The sequence below is a fragment of the Symphalangus syndactylus genome, chromosome 11 (genome assembly GCF_028878055.3).
Source record: "Symphalangus syndactylus isolate Jambi chromosome 11, NHGRI_mSymSyn1-v2.1_pri, whole genome shotgun sequence".
Taxonomy (NCBI): Eukaryota; Metazoa; Chordata; class Mammalia; order Primates; family Hylobatidae; genus Symphalangus; species Symphalangus syndactylus.
Window position 1 is genome coordinate 24655329 of NC_072433.2, and position 14158 is coordinate 24669486.

Genomic DNA, 14158 nt, shown 5'->3' on the forward strand with positions numbered 1-14158 from the left:
CCAAAGTTTAAGGAGTACATATAAACAGGTAAGTACTGACAATTATAGAACTCTGTGGCAAATGCTGTCATTAGAGTCAAGCAGAGGTTGCTCGAAAGCATTACTTTGCTAGTCTCAGTCCCTTGGAAGGAAGAGGACGAGGAAGTTTTTTTTTTTGTTTTGGTTTTTGTTTTCCCCTCAAGGTCCAAAACACAATATACCTTCCATACAGTATAAGAAAAAGATAAAGGAGTAATTTCTCCAAAATGCTCCCAATTCCTAACATACTACATGCAGTCATAAGACTCACCTCTGTCCTGTTAACGTCAATGTATGCTGCCAAAACTAAATCATTGATGACCTAGACATAGCCTATTTTCAGAATAGAAAAGAGGAGATTTGAATTGTCATCTCAGACTCTTTGACTCAGTCTTTGCACTTCTAATTATCTATCCTAGAGAGGTAGTTACATATCTGCCCAAGGACATCTGCATCAAGAATTTAGTGAATTGTAATCGTGAAAAATGAGAAGAAATAAACTAAAAACTTCATATAGGAAAGGTTAAATAACCATGGTATACTCATATTACGGATTACTGTGCAGTCATTAAAAGGAACATGACAGAATTATATATACTGACATGGAAAGCTCTCCTCAAGACATTGTTAAAGTGAAAGAAACTAACAGAACCAGTATTCCCATTTATGTATGCAAATATGCACACATACAACTTTTCCTACTACTAACAAATCAAACATACAGATTTATTTATTTATTTATTTTTTTTTTTGAGATGGAGTCTCACTGTGTCGCCCAGGCTGGAGTGCAGTGGCATGATCTCGGCTCACTGCAAGCTCTGCCTCCTGGGTTCATGCCATTCTCCTGCCTCAGCCTACTGAGTAGCTGGGACTACAGGCGCCCGCCACCACGCCCGGCTAATTTTTTTTTATATTTTTAGTAGAGACGGGGTTTCACCGTGTTAGCCAGGATGGTCTCGATCTCCTGACCTCGTGATCCGCCCACCTCAGCCTCCCAAAGTGCTGGGATTACAGGCGTGAGCCACCGCGCCCGGCAAACATACAGATTTAAATATGTACATTAAATATTCAAATGCATAGGAAAAAAGAGAAAGGACATATACTAAGACAAAGGAGTTAACTTGTTTGAAGAGTAGATAGAGCTGGGATCAAACTTAAATGGTCTAATACTTAATTCCTACGAGTTACCTATGAGTAACTCCTACGATATATTGCATTTAAGAGATTTCCGTCTGGGCGCGGTGGCTCACACCTGTAATCCCAGCACTTTGGGAGGCTGAGGCGGGCGAATCACGAGGTCAGGAGATCGAGACCATCCTGGCTAACACGGTGAAACCCCGTCTCTACTAAAAATATAAAAAAAAATTAGCCGGGCGTGGTGGCGGGCACCTGTAGTCCCAGCTGCTTGGTAGGCTGAGGCAGGAGAATGGCGTGAACCCAGGAGGTGGAGCTTGCAATGAGCCCAGATCACGCCACTGCACTCCAGCCTGGGTGACAGAGCGAGACTCTGTCTCAAAAAAAAAAAATAAATAAATAAAAATAAAAAATAAAAATAAATCTAAAAAAATTAGCCGAGCGTGGTGGCGGGGTCTGTAGTCCCAGCTACTTGGGAGGCTGAGGCAGGAGAATGGCGTGAACCTGGGAGGCGGAGCTTGCAGTGAGCCGAGATTGCACCACTGCACTCCAGCCTGGGCGACAGAGCAAGACTCTGTCTCAAAAAAAAAAAAGATTTCCAACGGCTGGACACGGTGGCTCACCATGGCAAAACCCCGCCTCTACTAAAAATACAAAAATTAGCCAGGCCTGGTGATGGGCTCCTGTAATCCTAGCTACTTGGGAGGCTAAGGCAAGAGAATTGCTTGAACCTGGGACGCGGAAGTTGCAGTGAGCCGAGATCATGCCATTGCACTCCAGCTTGGGCAACAAGGGTGACTCTGTCTCTCAAAAAAAAAAAAAAAAAAAAAAAAAAAAGATTTCCAATTAAGACTGCAATATACTTTTCTACTTTTGTTACAGTGCTTTCTCTTTCTGGAGTTAGGAAGGGGGCTTGCTCACTCTGCAGTGGGAGATGAGGATCCAGAGTAAGAGATCTGTGTTCTAGGGTTGGCCCTGCTGCCAACCAGCAGAGTGACCCTTGGGCAATTCACTTCGCTTCCCTGGACCAAGTGGAGATGAGCCAGTGAGACAAGATGACCTCTCAGGCCCCTTCCACTTCTTTTTTTTTTTTTTTTTTTTTTTTTTTTTTGAGACAGAGTCTCGCTCTGTCGCCCGGGCTGGAGTGCAGTGGCGCAATCTCGGCTCACTGCAAGCTCCGCCTCCCGGGTTCACGCCATTCTCCTGCCTCAGCCTCCGAGTAGCTGGGACTACAGGCGCCCGCCACCGCGCCCGGCTAATTTTTTGTATTTTTTAGTAGAGGCGGGGTTTCACCGTGGTCTCGATCTCCTGACCTCGTGATCCGCCCGCCTCGGCCTCCCAAAGTGCTGGGATTACAAGCGTGAGCCACCGCGCCCGGCCAGGCCCCTTCCACTTCTAAGTGTGTGAGTTGGTGAGTCACTCTCAGTTTAGTCATCAGGAAAATGAGATTTAGGAGACTGGGGAAGGAAGAAAAGGCACACATTCATGAGCCCTGGAGTGGGAGGCTGTTGTGGTTAAAGGAAGAAGATTCCTTGTCAGGAAGGAAGGCACATAAAAAATGAAGGAAGTTTGGAAATCTACAAGCAGGGGAAATTGCAGGTTGAAAAGGGTAAGAACACAGGAGAAACATGTTAATGTTTACTAATATAGGGGCTTATAGTTAAAAATAAATGATAAAGAAAGAAAAGGCATATTAAATTAACTTATCAAATTATGATTAAGTGTGTACTATGTGTCTGGCACCGTGCTAGGCCCTGGGGGGCTAATCATAAGCAAGAAAGATACAGTCCTTGCCCTCATGGCAAAACCTAATAGGGAAGAGGAAAAATACTGACCAAGCAATAACAATGGAGTGAGATGTGCCAAAATGGTGACGGAGAGGGACTTTTATGAGTAATGTTTGATCTGGTTCCTATTCTATTAACAACAGCTCCAGTATTATCTTATTTGCTCAGACTCTAAAGTGTGTTCAATTTTTTTTTTTTTTACTACTCCCTGTTACCCTTCAATTAGTTCACTTATTATTATTCAGTCTTCATTTACTTCCACACAGGATTTGAAGCAAGTTACAATAAATAACGTTGAAACCATGTGTCATTAAAATAAACATTTTAGGCTGGGTATGGTGGCTTACGCCTGTAATCCCAGCACTTTGGGAGGCTGAGGTGGGCGAATCACCTGAGGTCAGGAGTTTGAGACCATCCTGGCCAACGTGGTGAAACCCATCTCTACTAAAAATACAGAAAAATTAGCCAGGTGTGGTGGTGCCCGCTTGTGGTCCCAGCTACTCAGGAGGCTGAGGTTTAACCCAGGAGGCGGAGGTTGCAGTGAGCTGAGATCGCACCATTGCACTACAGCCTGGGTAGAGACTCCATCTCAAAATAATAATAATAATAATAATAATAATAATAAAATACATAAAATAAAATAAATATTTTAAAAGCTCTACAGTAAGTGAGAGAAGTGCAGACATCCCAAGCTAAGAATGGCTACTGCAAATAAACCAAGAGTTTAGTAGTTTAATTTTACAATTCTTGGTAGCTAAAGCAAAAAAGGAATTAGAAAAAAACAGCTCTCATTATCCAATAAAAGAAGGAACATCCTGAAGAGAGAGAAACTTCAGGAAGGACGCTAAAAGGTGTCTCATTCATTCATCCAGCAAATCTTTTTTTTTTTTTTTTGAGACGGAGTTTCGCTCTTGTTGCCCAGGCTGGAGTGCAACAGCGCGATCTTGGCTCACTGCAACCTCCCCCTCCCAAGTTCAAGTGATTCTCCTGCCTCAGCCTCCCGAGTAGCTAGGATTACAGGCACGTGCCACCACGCCTGGCTAATTCATCCACCAAATCTTAATTGAGTGCCCACAGTACTCCAATGTGCCAACGTTCTCAGTACTGAGGACAATATGGCATGAACAAGAAATCAAAGCTCCCATCTTCATGATGCCTACTTCTAGCGGGGAAAAAAGACAATAAATAATAAAATTTCCAGCAGCAATGAAGGCTACGAAAAAAAATAAGGAGCAGGGGAGTAGACAATGTGGGTGAGGGCTTAGGGAAGAGCTCTCAGAGGAGAAGACCTCAAGGAACAAGTCATGTGAGGGCCTGGTGGAAAAGTGAAGGAGAGAGTGGGCAATACAAGCTTTATATTCAATGCAGAAATCATATGCTGTTTCTTATACTGCCTGGCCACATAAGTCAAGAGCATATCACTATATTAACAAAACTGCAACTTAACATTCCATTTATGTAAATTCCTGCCCTAACTGAGCTCCAGCACTCCTTTGAAAATGAGCATCCACTGGCTGGGTGTGGGGGCTCACGCCTGTAATCCCAGCACTTTGGGAGGCAGAGGTGGGTGGATCACGAGGTCAGGAGATGGAGACCATCCTGGCTAACACAGTGAAATCCGGTCTCTACTAAAAATACAAAAAATTATCTGGGCGTGGTGGTGGGCGCCTGTAGTCCCAGCGACTCGGGAGGCTGAGGCAGGAGAATGGCATGAACCCAGGAGGTGGAGCTTACAGTGAGCCGAGATCACACCACAGCACTCCAGCCTGGGCAACAGAGCGAGACTCTGTCTTAAAAAAATAAATAAATAAAAATAAAATAAATAAATAAATAAATAAAATAAAATGAGCATCTGTTAAACTACATGCTCCAGCAACCCATCCCAGCTGTACCTGAGAACCCAAGAAGCCAGTGGGAGTGTCAGCATCTCAGACCTTGCATTGTACCTTGTCAGCTGGCTCTGGGCTCACTTGCTACCTTGTATTCCAGGTGTTGGAGTGGAAGAACTGGAACACTCACGGCATCCACTCTGCATTTCTCAAAAGGCCCTGCCTCCACGTTCTCCGGGACTGGACCTCTCTTAGGCCTCACATACATAGCCTAGATCTGTCACATACTTGCCCAAACCCGGTCTTCTTTGGGGATTTATGACCTTGCCTTCATTTCTTGGGGCTCTCCTACCCTCTGACTAATCTTCCCTCCCTTCTGATCTTGTGATAGGGGTGTATTGTACCTCAGGACTGTATTGTACCCTAGACTCCAGGTGGGAGTTGGCTTGAACAGGTTTCTATGGAGAACAAAATGAATGAATGCACATAGTCAAAGAATCTTCCAGGGCTGCAATTTGGCATAGGCATTGAATTTTAAGATCCTACATAAGAGGTTCTTTTTCTTTTCTTTTTTTTTTTTTGAGACAAGGTCTTTTTCTGTCACCCAGGCTAGAGTGCAGTGGTGAAATCATAACTCACTGCAGAATCAAACTCCTGGGCTCAAGAGATCCTCTTGCTTTATTTAGCCTCCTGAGTAGGGTGGGACTATAGAAGCACACCACCATGCCCAGCTGGTTACAGTTTTTTTTTTTAATAGAGATTGGGCCTTGCTATGTTGCCCAGGATGGTCTCCAACTCCTGGGCTCAAGCGATCCTCCTGCCTTAGACTCCCAAAGTGCTGAGATTATAAGTGTGAGCCACTGTGCCCAGCCCAGGGGTTAATTTGAGCTTTAGGGATTCCTATATGTCAAATTTTGTATACATCTCACGGGCATTTTCCCACTCTTCTTTACAAACAGTACATTAATTTTGTTCAAGTATCCACCTATCGCCACCCCTCCCCATGTGATTCAGGCTACAGTTTCCATTGGTCTAAGTGAATCATGGTGGACATCTCCCTTTGCTTTAACTGGTTTAGGCATGGGCATGTGACCCAGTTCTGGACAATGAGTTGTGAAGGAAAGTCTACTAGAAGACTCTCAGAAAACCTTTTGCCTTTGGCTATCATAAGGATATATGAATTAGGGTTGCCTTAGAGTTGCTGCAACCAACTTGAAACCATGAGGAACTAAAGGATAAGGCCCATAAGCTGTCATTGACAGAGGAGAAAGATGAAAAGAATATGGGTCTTCAATGATGTCACTGAGCTAGAGAATTAGCAATCCTGGAATTTTTGTTATGTGTGATAATTCATTCTTTGTTAAGCTACTTGAGTTGGGAATTCTGTTCCCAACTCTATATATATACTCTTCATATATAAAGTTGTAGAACACCTCAATGTCAATCCTATGTCTATCAATGCCAAACATCAAAAAAGTTAGATTTGTCAAAACAAAGGAACTCGGGGGCCGGGCGCGGTGGCTCACGCCTGTAATCCTAGCAGTTGGGGAGGCCAAGGCAGGCGGATTGCCTGAGCTCAGGAGTTCAAGACTAGCCTGGCCAACACAGCGAAACTCTGTCTTTACTAAAAATATAAAAAATTAGCTAGGCATGGTGGCACATGCCTGTAGTCGTAGCTACTCGAGAGGCTGAGGCACGAGAATTGCTTGAGCCCAGGAGATGGAGGTTGCAGTGAGCCAAGATCGTGCCACTGCACCCTGGCCTGTGCGACAGAGTGAGACCTGGCCTTGAGAAAAAAAAAAAGGAACTTAAGGTAGCCTCGCCTTATTTTTTGGAGACAGGTTCTTGTTCTGTCGCCCAGGTTGGAGTGCAGTGGCGCAATCTCAGCTCACTGCAAGCTCCGCCTCCCAGGTTCACGCCATTCTCCTGCCTCAGCCTCTCCGAGTAGCTGGGACTACAGGCGTCTGCCACCACGCTCGGCTAATTTTTTGTATTTTTAGTAGAGACGGGGTTTCACTATGTTAGCGAGGATGGTCTCGATCTCCTGACCTCGTGATCCACCCGCCTCGGCCTCCCAAAGTGCTGGGATTACATGCGTGAGCCACTGTGCCCGGCCAGTTATTTCTTTTTTTTTTCTTTCTTTTTTTTTTTTTTGAGACGGAGTTTCGCTCTTGTTGCCCAGGCTGGAGTGCAATGGCACAAACTCGGCTTCCCGCAACCTCCACCTCCTGGTTTCAAATGATTCTCCTGTCTCAGCCTCTCGAGTAGCTGGGATTACAAGCATGCGCCACCATGCCCGGCTAATTTTGTATTTTTAGGAGATGGGGTTTCTCCATGTTGGTCAGGCTGGTCTCAAACTCCCGACCTCAGGTGATCCAACCGCCTTGGCCTCCCAAAGTGCTGGGATTACAGGCATGAGCCACTGTGCCCAGCCTCTTCAGGTATTTCTACAAAGCTTCAGAGAAATGAACACAGTAAATCCAAGCCCACTTTTAGAAACTTACTCCAAGGCCGGGTGCAGTGGCTCATGCCTGTAATCCCAGCACTTTGGGAGGCCGAGACGGGCAGATCACAAGGTCAGGAGATCGAGACCATCCTGGCTAACACGGTGAAACCTCGTCTCTACTAAAAATACGAAAAAAGAAAAAAAAAAAATTAGTCAGGCGTGGTGGCGAGTGCCTGTAGTCCCAGCTACTTGGGAGGCTGAGACAGGAGAATGGCGTCAACCCAGGAGGTGGAGCTTGCAGTGAGCCGAGGTCACGCCACTGCACTCCAGCCTGGGTGACAGAGCAAGACTCCGTCTCAAAAAAGCAAAAAAAACAAACAAACAAAAAAAAGAAACTTACTCCAGTAGATTCTAATGAGTGGGGTTTATCTTAGCTTAGTTCTAATGGCTTCTACTTTGTGCAATGGTAATGACAACACCTGGCTATTTGCAACACCTGGCTATTCTCAGGAAGTCAGCACCAATCAACCTTATTGAGAAGCAAACAGCTGTGTATTCAAGAAAGCCAGTGAAGGATCTAGATTTGTTTGAACAAACTTGATAAAAACGAGTTACTTTGGAAGGTGAACAATCAAGTGAGAGAGCTGAAAAAATTTTAACCTGCCTATGACTTGCCTATATCAATTCTGGAATTGTGAAAAGATTCTTTTAACAAATTAGAATTTGGAAGATTTGCCGGGCGCGGTGGCTCACGCCTGTAATCCCAGCACTTTGGGAGGCCGAGGTGGGCGGATCACGAGGTCAGGAGATCGAGACCATCCTGGCTAACACGGTGAAACCCCGTCTCTACTAAAAATACAAAAAAAAAATTAGCCCGGCGAGGTGGCAGGCGCCTGTAGTCCCAGCTATGCGGGAGGCTGAGGCAGGAGAATGGCGTGAACCCCGGGGGGCGGAGCCTGCAATGAGCCGAGATCGCGCCACTGCACTCCAGCCTGGGTGAAAGAGCGAGACTCCGTCTCAAAAAAAAAAAAAAAAAAAAAAAGAATTTGGAAGATTTTTCATTAAGCTTTTCAATGGTACTCTGAAGTCTAGAGTGATCGATTCATTTATGCATATTAGATCCTATCTTTTTCCAGAAAGGATCTGAAATGACTTGCAACAAGAGATGCTTACATAGCAGAGGGGTGCTGTCAAATCTGAATTAACAAGCTTTGGGCGGCTGAGGTGGGAAGATGGCTTAAGGCCAGGAATTCAAGACCAGCTTGGGCAATATGGTGAAAGCTTGTCTCTAAAAAAGGTATTTTAAAAATTAGCTGGGTGGCCGGGCGCGGTGGCTCAAGCCTGTAATCCCAGCACTTTGGGAGGCCGAGGCAGGCGGATCACGAGGTCAGGAGATCGAGACCATCCTGGCTAACACGGTGAAACCCCGTCTCTACTAAAAATACAAAAAATTAGCAGGGCGTGTTGGCGGGCGCCTGTAGTCCCAGCTACTCGGGAGGCTGAGGCAGGAGAATGGCGTGAACCCCGGGAGGCGGAGCTTGCAGTGAGCCGAGATGGCGCCACTGCACTCCAGCCTGGGGGACAGAGCAAGACTCCGTCTCAAAAAAAAAAAAAAAAAAAAAAAAAAAATTAGCTGGGTATGGTAGCACGTGCCTGTAGTCCCAGCTACTAGGGAGGCTGAGGTGGGAGGAGCACTTGAGTCCAGATGTTCGAGGACTGCAGTAAGCTATGATTGCACGACTGCACTCCAGCCTGCATGACAGAGCAAGACCCTTTTTCCAAAAAAAAAAAAAAAAAAAAAAACACTAAATTTTTGGAGTCAGAGGACCTGCTAATTTCTTTTTTTTGTTTTTTTTGAGATGGAGTCTCGCTCTTTCGCCCAAGTGGGAGTGCAGTGGCGCTATCTCGGTTCACTGCAAGCTCCGCCTCCTGGGTTCACGCCATTCTCCTGCCTCAGCCTCCCGAGTAGCTGGGACTACAGGCACCTGCCACCATGCCCGGCTAATTTTTTTTTTTTTTTTTTTTTTTTTTTGAGACAGAGTCTCGCTCTGTCGCCCAGGCTGGAGTGCAGTGGCGCAATCTCGGCTCACTGCAAGCTCCGCCTCCCGGGTTCACGCCATTCTCCTGCCTCAGCCTCCGAGTAGCTGGGACTACAGGCGCCCACCACCGCGCCCGGCTAATTTTTTTTTTTTGTATTTTTTAGTAGAGACGGGGTTTCACCGTGGTCTCCATCTCCTGACCTCGTGATCCGCCCGCCTCGGCCTCCCAAAGTGCTGGGATTACAAGCGTGAGCCACCGCGCCCGGCCATGCCCGGCTAATTTTTTGTATTTTTAGTAGAGACAGGGTTTCACTGTGTTAGCCAGGATGGTCTCGATCTCCTGACCTCGTGATCCGCCCGCCTTGGCCTCCCAAAATGCCGGGATTACAGGTGTGAGCCGCTGTGCCCGGCTAGACCTGCTAATTTCAAGGACTCAATAATTCCCCTAGTTCACTAAAACAGGTCATAAAAGTGAAATTGAGAAAAATAAGTAAGAAAAAGAATTCCACTCTGCCAAATTCTTATACCATTCTTTTAAAACTCTATTATTAATACATGGGGGCTCTCTTCCTTCTCCTCCTGCCCCCCCCCCTTTTTTTGAGACACACATGTGAACACAGATAAAACCATTCCTAACTGCTCTCTTCATGTTCTACCAAGAATAAGTAACTAAAGAATATCTTATCCTGCAGATTAAGGTACTGCTGGCTAAAACGAATTATATTTTCCAAAAATTGAATGATCACTTACAGCCAGCACTCCTCTGTAATCAGAACTTTACACACATTCTGAATAATGTTTTACTCCAATGTTTCTCAAACACAAACATGGGCATTAAAATTGTGCAATGCAACTTGATTGTAACGTGGATCCTGGTGATTCAGAATTATTATTAAAATGAAAATACAATATTTTAAAAATTATTTTAGAGAATACACATAGTCCTGAAAATATATCAGAATTTCCAAACTGCAGTTTAAGAAATATCTTTCCATCTAGCCAATTCAATGAAAACAATGAATGTATACATACTATGTGCAAGGGATGCCATAAGGCACTGGAGATTGAGAGATGATGGAGATTTTGTCCTTACTTCTAGGAAGTCAGAGGTACTAAGCAGGATGAGAGCAACAGGACGCGTGATATCTGTTCTTCTTGGGGAAGATTTCATGGAGGAGGGAGCACTTAAACCTAATCTTGAAGAATGGTAAGGATTCTCACAGGGGCAGACAAGAGGAAGATTGCTTCAGGTAGACGGAGCTGTGATAGCAGAGGCAAGGTGGTGGCAGGGGTAGAGAGACAAAATGTACGGCATATTTAGAAAACAGCAGCTGTACCAGGTAACTACAATGAAGGGCACAATGAGAGGTGAACATGATCAGAAATAGGCAGTATCAAATCACAGAGGGTGTGAAATTAAAGATGTAAACAATGTAGAGCTGATAATGCTTTTTTGAGCAAGGAAATAGCTTAACTAGAGCTACATTCTTGGTGGATTAGAATTTAGATAATGTGTTCACTGAGGATGGAGGTCTTTGTTTTATAATACAGAATGAGGTTTTTAATCTCCAGTAGATCATTCTACTGCAATGCCTTTAGTATAACATTCCTCTGGTGCAAAGTCACTGTAATCTCACTACAGTTGAAGAGTATGATAATCTTTTGGGAATCAAATCTCTCTTCCAAATGAATGATGGCACAAATAGTACTGGGACTGATCTATTTAGTGAGGGTAGCAAATAGAATGATAAGATACACAGAGTGATTGAAAACTTTCTAGATACTTTGGCAAGAGAAAGTCTTTCTCTATAACAGTCATAGAGGAATCAGGTCATCAATAGCATAGTTATTTAGCGGGTGGCCTCACCAGCTTAGCAGTGCGGACACCCATTTCACTCTCAGTACATGCATGAAATAATTTAATTCACTTCAAGCAACTGATGTATCCTAATATGCCCTTCAGTTCCTGCCACCAAATGCCAAAAGTAAGTATTCAGGTTAGCAATGAATATTTTTTTTTTTTTTTTTTTTTTGAGACGGAGTCTCGCTCTGTCGCCCAGGCTGGAGTGCAGTGGCACAATCTCGGCTCACTGCAAGCTCCGCCTCCTGGGTTCACACCATTCTCCTGCCTCAGCCTCTCCGAGTAGCTGAGACTACAGGCACCCGCCACCACGCCCGGCTAATTTTTTTGTATTTTTAGTAGAGACGGGGTTTCACCGTGGTCTCGATCTCCTGACCTCGTGATCCGCCCGCCTCGGCCTCCTAAAGTGCTGGGATTACAAGCGTGAGCCACCGAGCCTGGCCAGCAATGAATATTCTGAATAAGAAAACAATTCCATTTGCAGTTGCATTGAAAAGAATAAAATAGGAATAAATTTAACAAAAGAGGCCAGGCGCGGTGGCTCAAGCCTGTAATCCCAGCACTTTGGGAGGCCGAGGCGGGCGGATCACGAGGTCAGGAGATCGAGACCATCCTGGCTAACACGGTGAAACCCCGTCTCTACTAAAAATACAAAAAATTAGCAGGGCATGTTGGCGGGCGCCTGTAGTCCCACCTACTCGGGAGGCTGAGGCAGGAGAATGGCGTGAACCCCGGGAGGCGGAGCTTGCAGTGAGCCGAGATGGCGCCACTGCACTCCAGCCTGGGGGACAGAGCAAGACTCCGTCTCAAAAAAAAAAAAAAAAAAAAAAACAAAAGAAGTGCAACACATACTCTGAAAACATTATTGAAAGAAATTAAAGAAGACAAATAAATGGAAAGACATCCCATGCTCATGAATTGAAGGACAATATTACAATGGCAATATTCAAAGTTGATCTACAGATTCAACACAATCCCTATCAAAATGCCAGCTGCTTTTGTTGTTGTTGTTGTTGCAGAAATTGGCGACCTGATCCTAAAACTCATATAAGAATGGAAGGGATCCACAACAGCGAAAAAGTTGGAGGACTCATTCTTCTGATTTTAAAACTTACTACAAATCTACAATAATCAAGATAGTATATACTGGCCTAATAATAGATAAATCAATAGAATAGAACTGAGGGTCAAGAAATAAACTCTCGGGCCGGGCGTGGTGGCTCATGCCTGTAATCCCAGCACTTTGGGAGGCTGAGGCAGGTGGATCACCTGAGATCAGGAGTTCGAGACCAGCCTTATCAACATGGAGAAACCCCATCTCTACTAAAAATACAAAATTAGCTGGGCATGGTGGCGCATGCCTGTAATTCCAGCTACTCAGGAGGCTGAGACAGGAGAATCTCTTGAAACCAGGAGGCGGAGATTTCAGTGAGCCGAGATCGCACCACTGCACTCCAGCCTGGGCATACAGAGCAAGACTCCGTCTCAAAGAAAAAAAAAAAAAGAAACTCTCCTGTTTATGTTCAATTGATTTGTAACAAGAATGCCAAAACAATGGAGAAAGAATGAGGCTGGAACAACTTGATAGCCACATGAAAACCCCTTCTTAACACATGTACAAAATTAACTTCAGCCGGGCTCGGTGGCTCACACCTGTAATCCCAGCATTTGAGATGGGCAGGTCACCTGAGGTCAGGATTTTGTGGCCAGCCTTATCAACATGGCAAAGCCCCATCTCCATTAAAAATACAATAATTAGCCAGGCATGGTGGTAGGTGCCTGTAATCCCAGCTACTTTAGAGGCTGAGGCACGAAAATTGCTTGAGTCTGGGAGGCAGAGGTTGTGGTGAGCTGAGATCGTGCCACTGCGCTCTAGCCTGGGGAACAGAGTGAGACTCCATCTCACAAAAAAAAAAAAAAAAAAAATTAACTTCAAATGGATCACAGATTTATGCATAAGAGATAAAATTGTAAAACTCTTAAAACATACGAAGCCAGGTGCAGTGGCTTACGCCTGTAATCTCAGCCCTTTGGGAAGCTTAAGTGGGAGGATTGCTTGAGGCCCGGAGTTCAAGACCAGCCTGGGAGTGATGGCTTTGATCAACATAGCAAGATCTTGGCTGTACAAAAAACAAGAAAACAGGAGTAAATCTTTGTGACTTTAAGTTAGACAAAGCCTTCTTACATATGATGCCAAAAGCAAAAGTGACAAAAGAAAAAATGCATACGTTGGGCCGGGCGTGGTGGCTCACGCTTGTAATCCCAACACTTTGGGAGGCCGAGGCGGGCGGATCACGAGGTCAGGAGATCGAGACCACGGTGAAACCCCGTCTCTACTAAAAATACAAAAAAAAAAAATTAGCCGGGCGTGGTGGCGGGCGCCTGTAGTCCTAGCTACTCGGAGAGGCTGAGGCAGGAGAATGGCGTGAACCCGGGAGGCGGAGCTTGCAGTGAGCCGAGATTGCGCCACTGCACTCCAGCCTGGGCGACAGAGCAAGACTCTGTCTCGGGAAAAAAAAAAAAACAAAAAAAAAAAACAAAAAAAAGAAAAAATGCATACGTTGGACTTCATCAAAATTAAAAACCTTTGTGCTTCAAATGTCACCATCAAGAAAATGAAAAGAATTTTGACAGTGAAGGAGGCTGTATGGTGGGGAGGGAGCATATGGAAACTCTCTCGATTTTCTGCTCAATTTTTATGTGAACCTAAAACTGCTCTAAAAAAAAGTCTATTTTTTCTGAAAGAAAAAGTCTATTCTTTTTTTTCAATAAAAGTGAAAAGACAACCCACAAAATGGAAGAAAATATTTGCAAATCATATAAGTGTAAGGGACTTGTCTCTTGAATCTATAAAGAACTCTTACAACACAAAAAAGGAAGACAACTCAATTGAAAAATGATCTGAATAAACGTTTCTCCAAAGAAGATATATGAATGTCCAAGAAGCACAGGAAAAGGTGCTCAACATCATTAATCACTGGGGAAGTACAAATCAAAACCATAATGAGATATCATTTCATATCCACTGGGAGGGCTGTAATCAA

The 14158-nt window shown here is 44.7% G+C and overlaps 1 protein-coding gene across 3 annotated transcripts in view; it reads right to left on the minus strand.

The window, feature by feature from the left end:
* Window positions 1-14158, minus strand: part of TANGO6 (transport and golgi organization 6 homolog) — a 263274-nt gene that overhangs the window by 75255 nt on the left and 173861 nt on the right. The window lies entirely within an intron of this gene.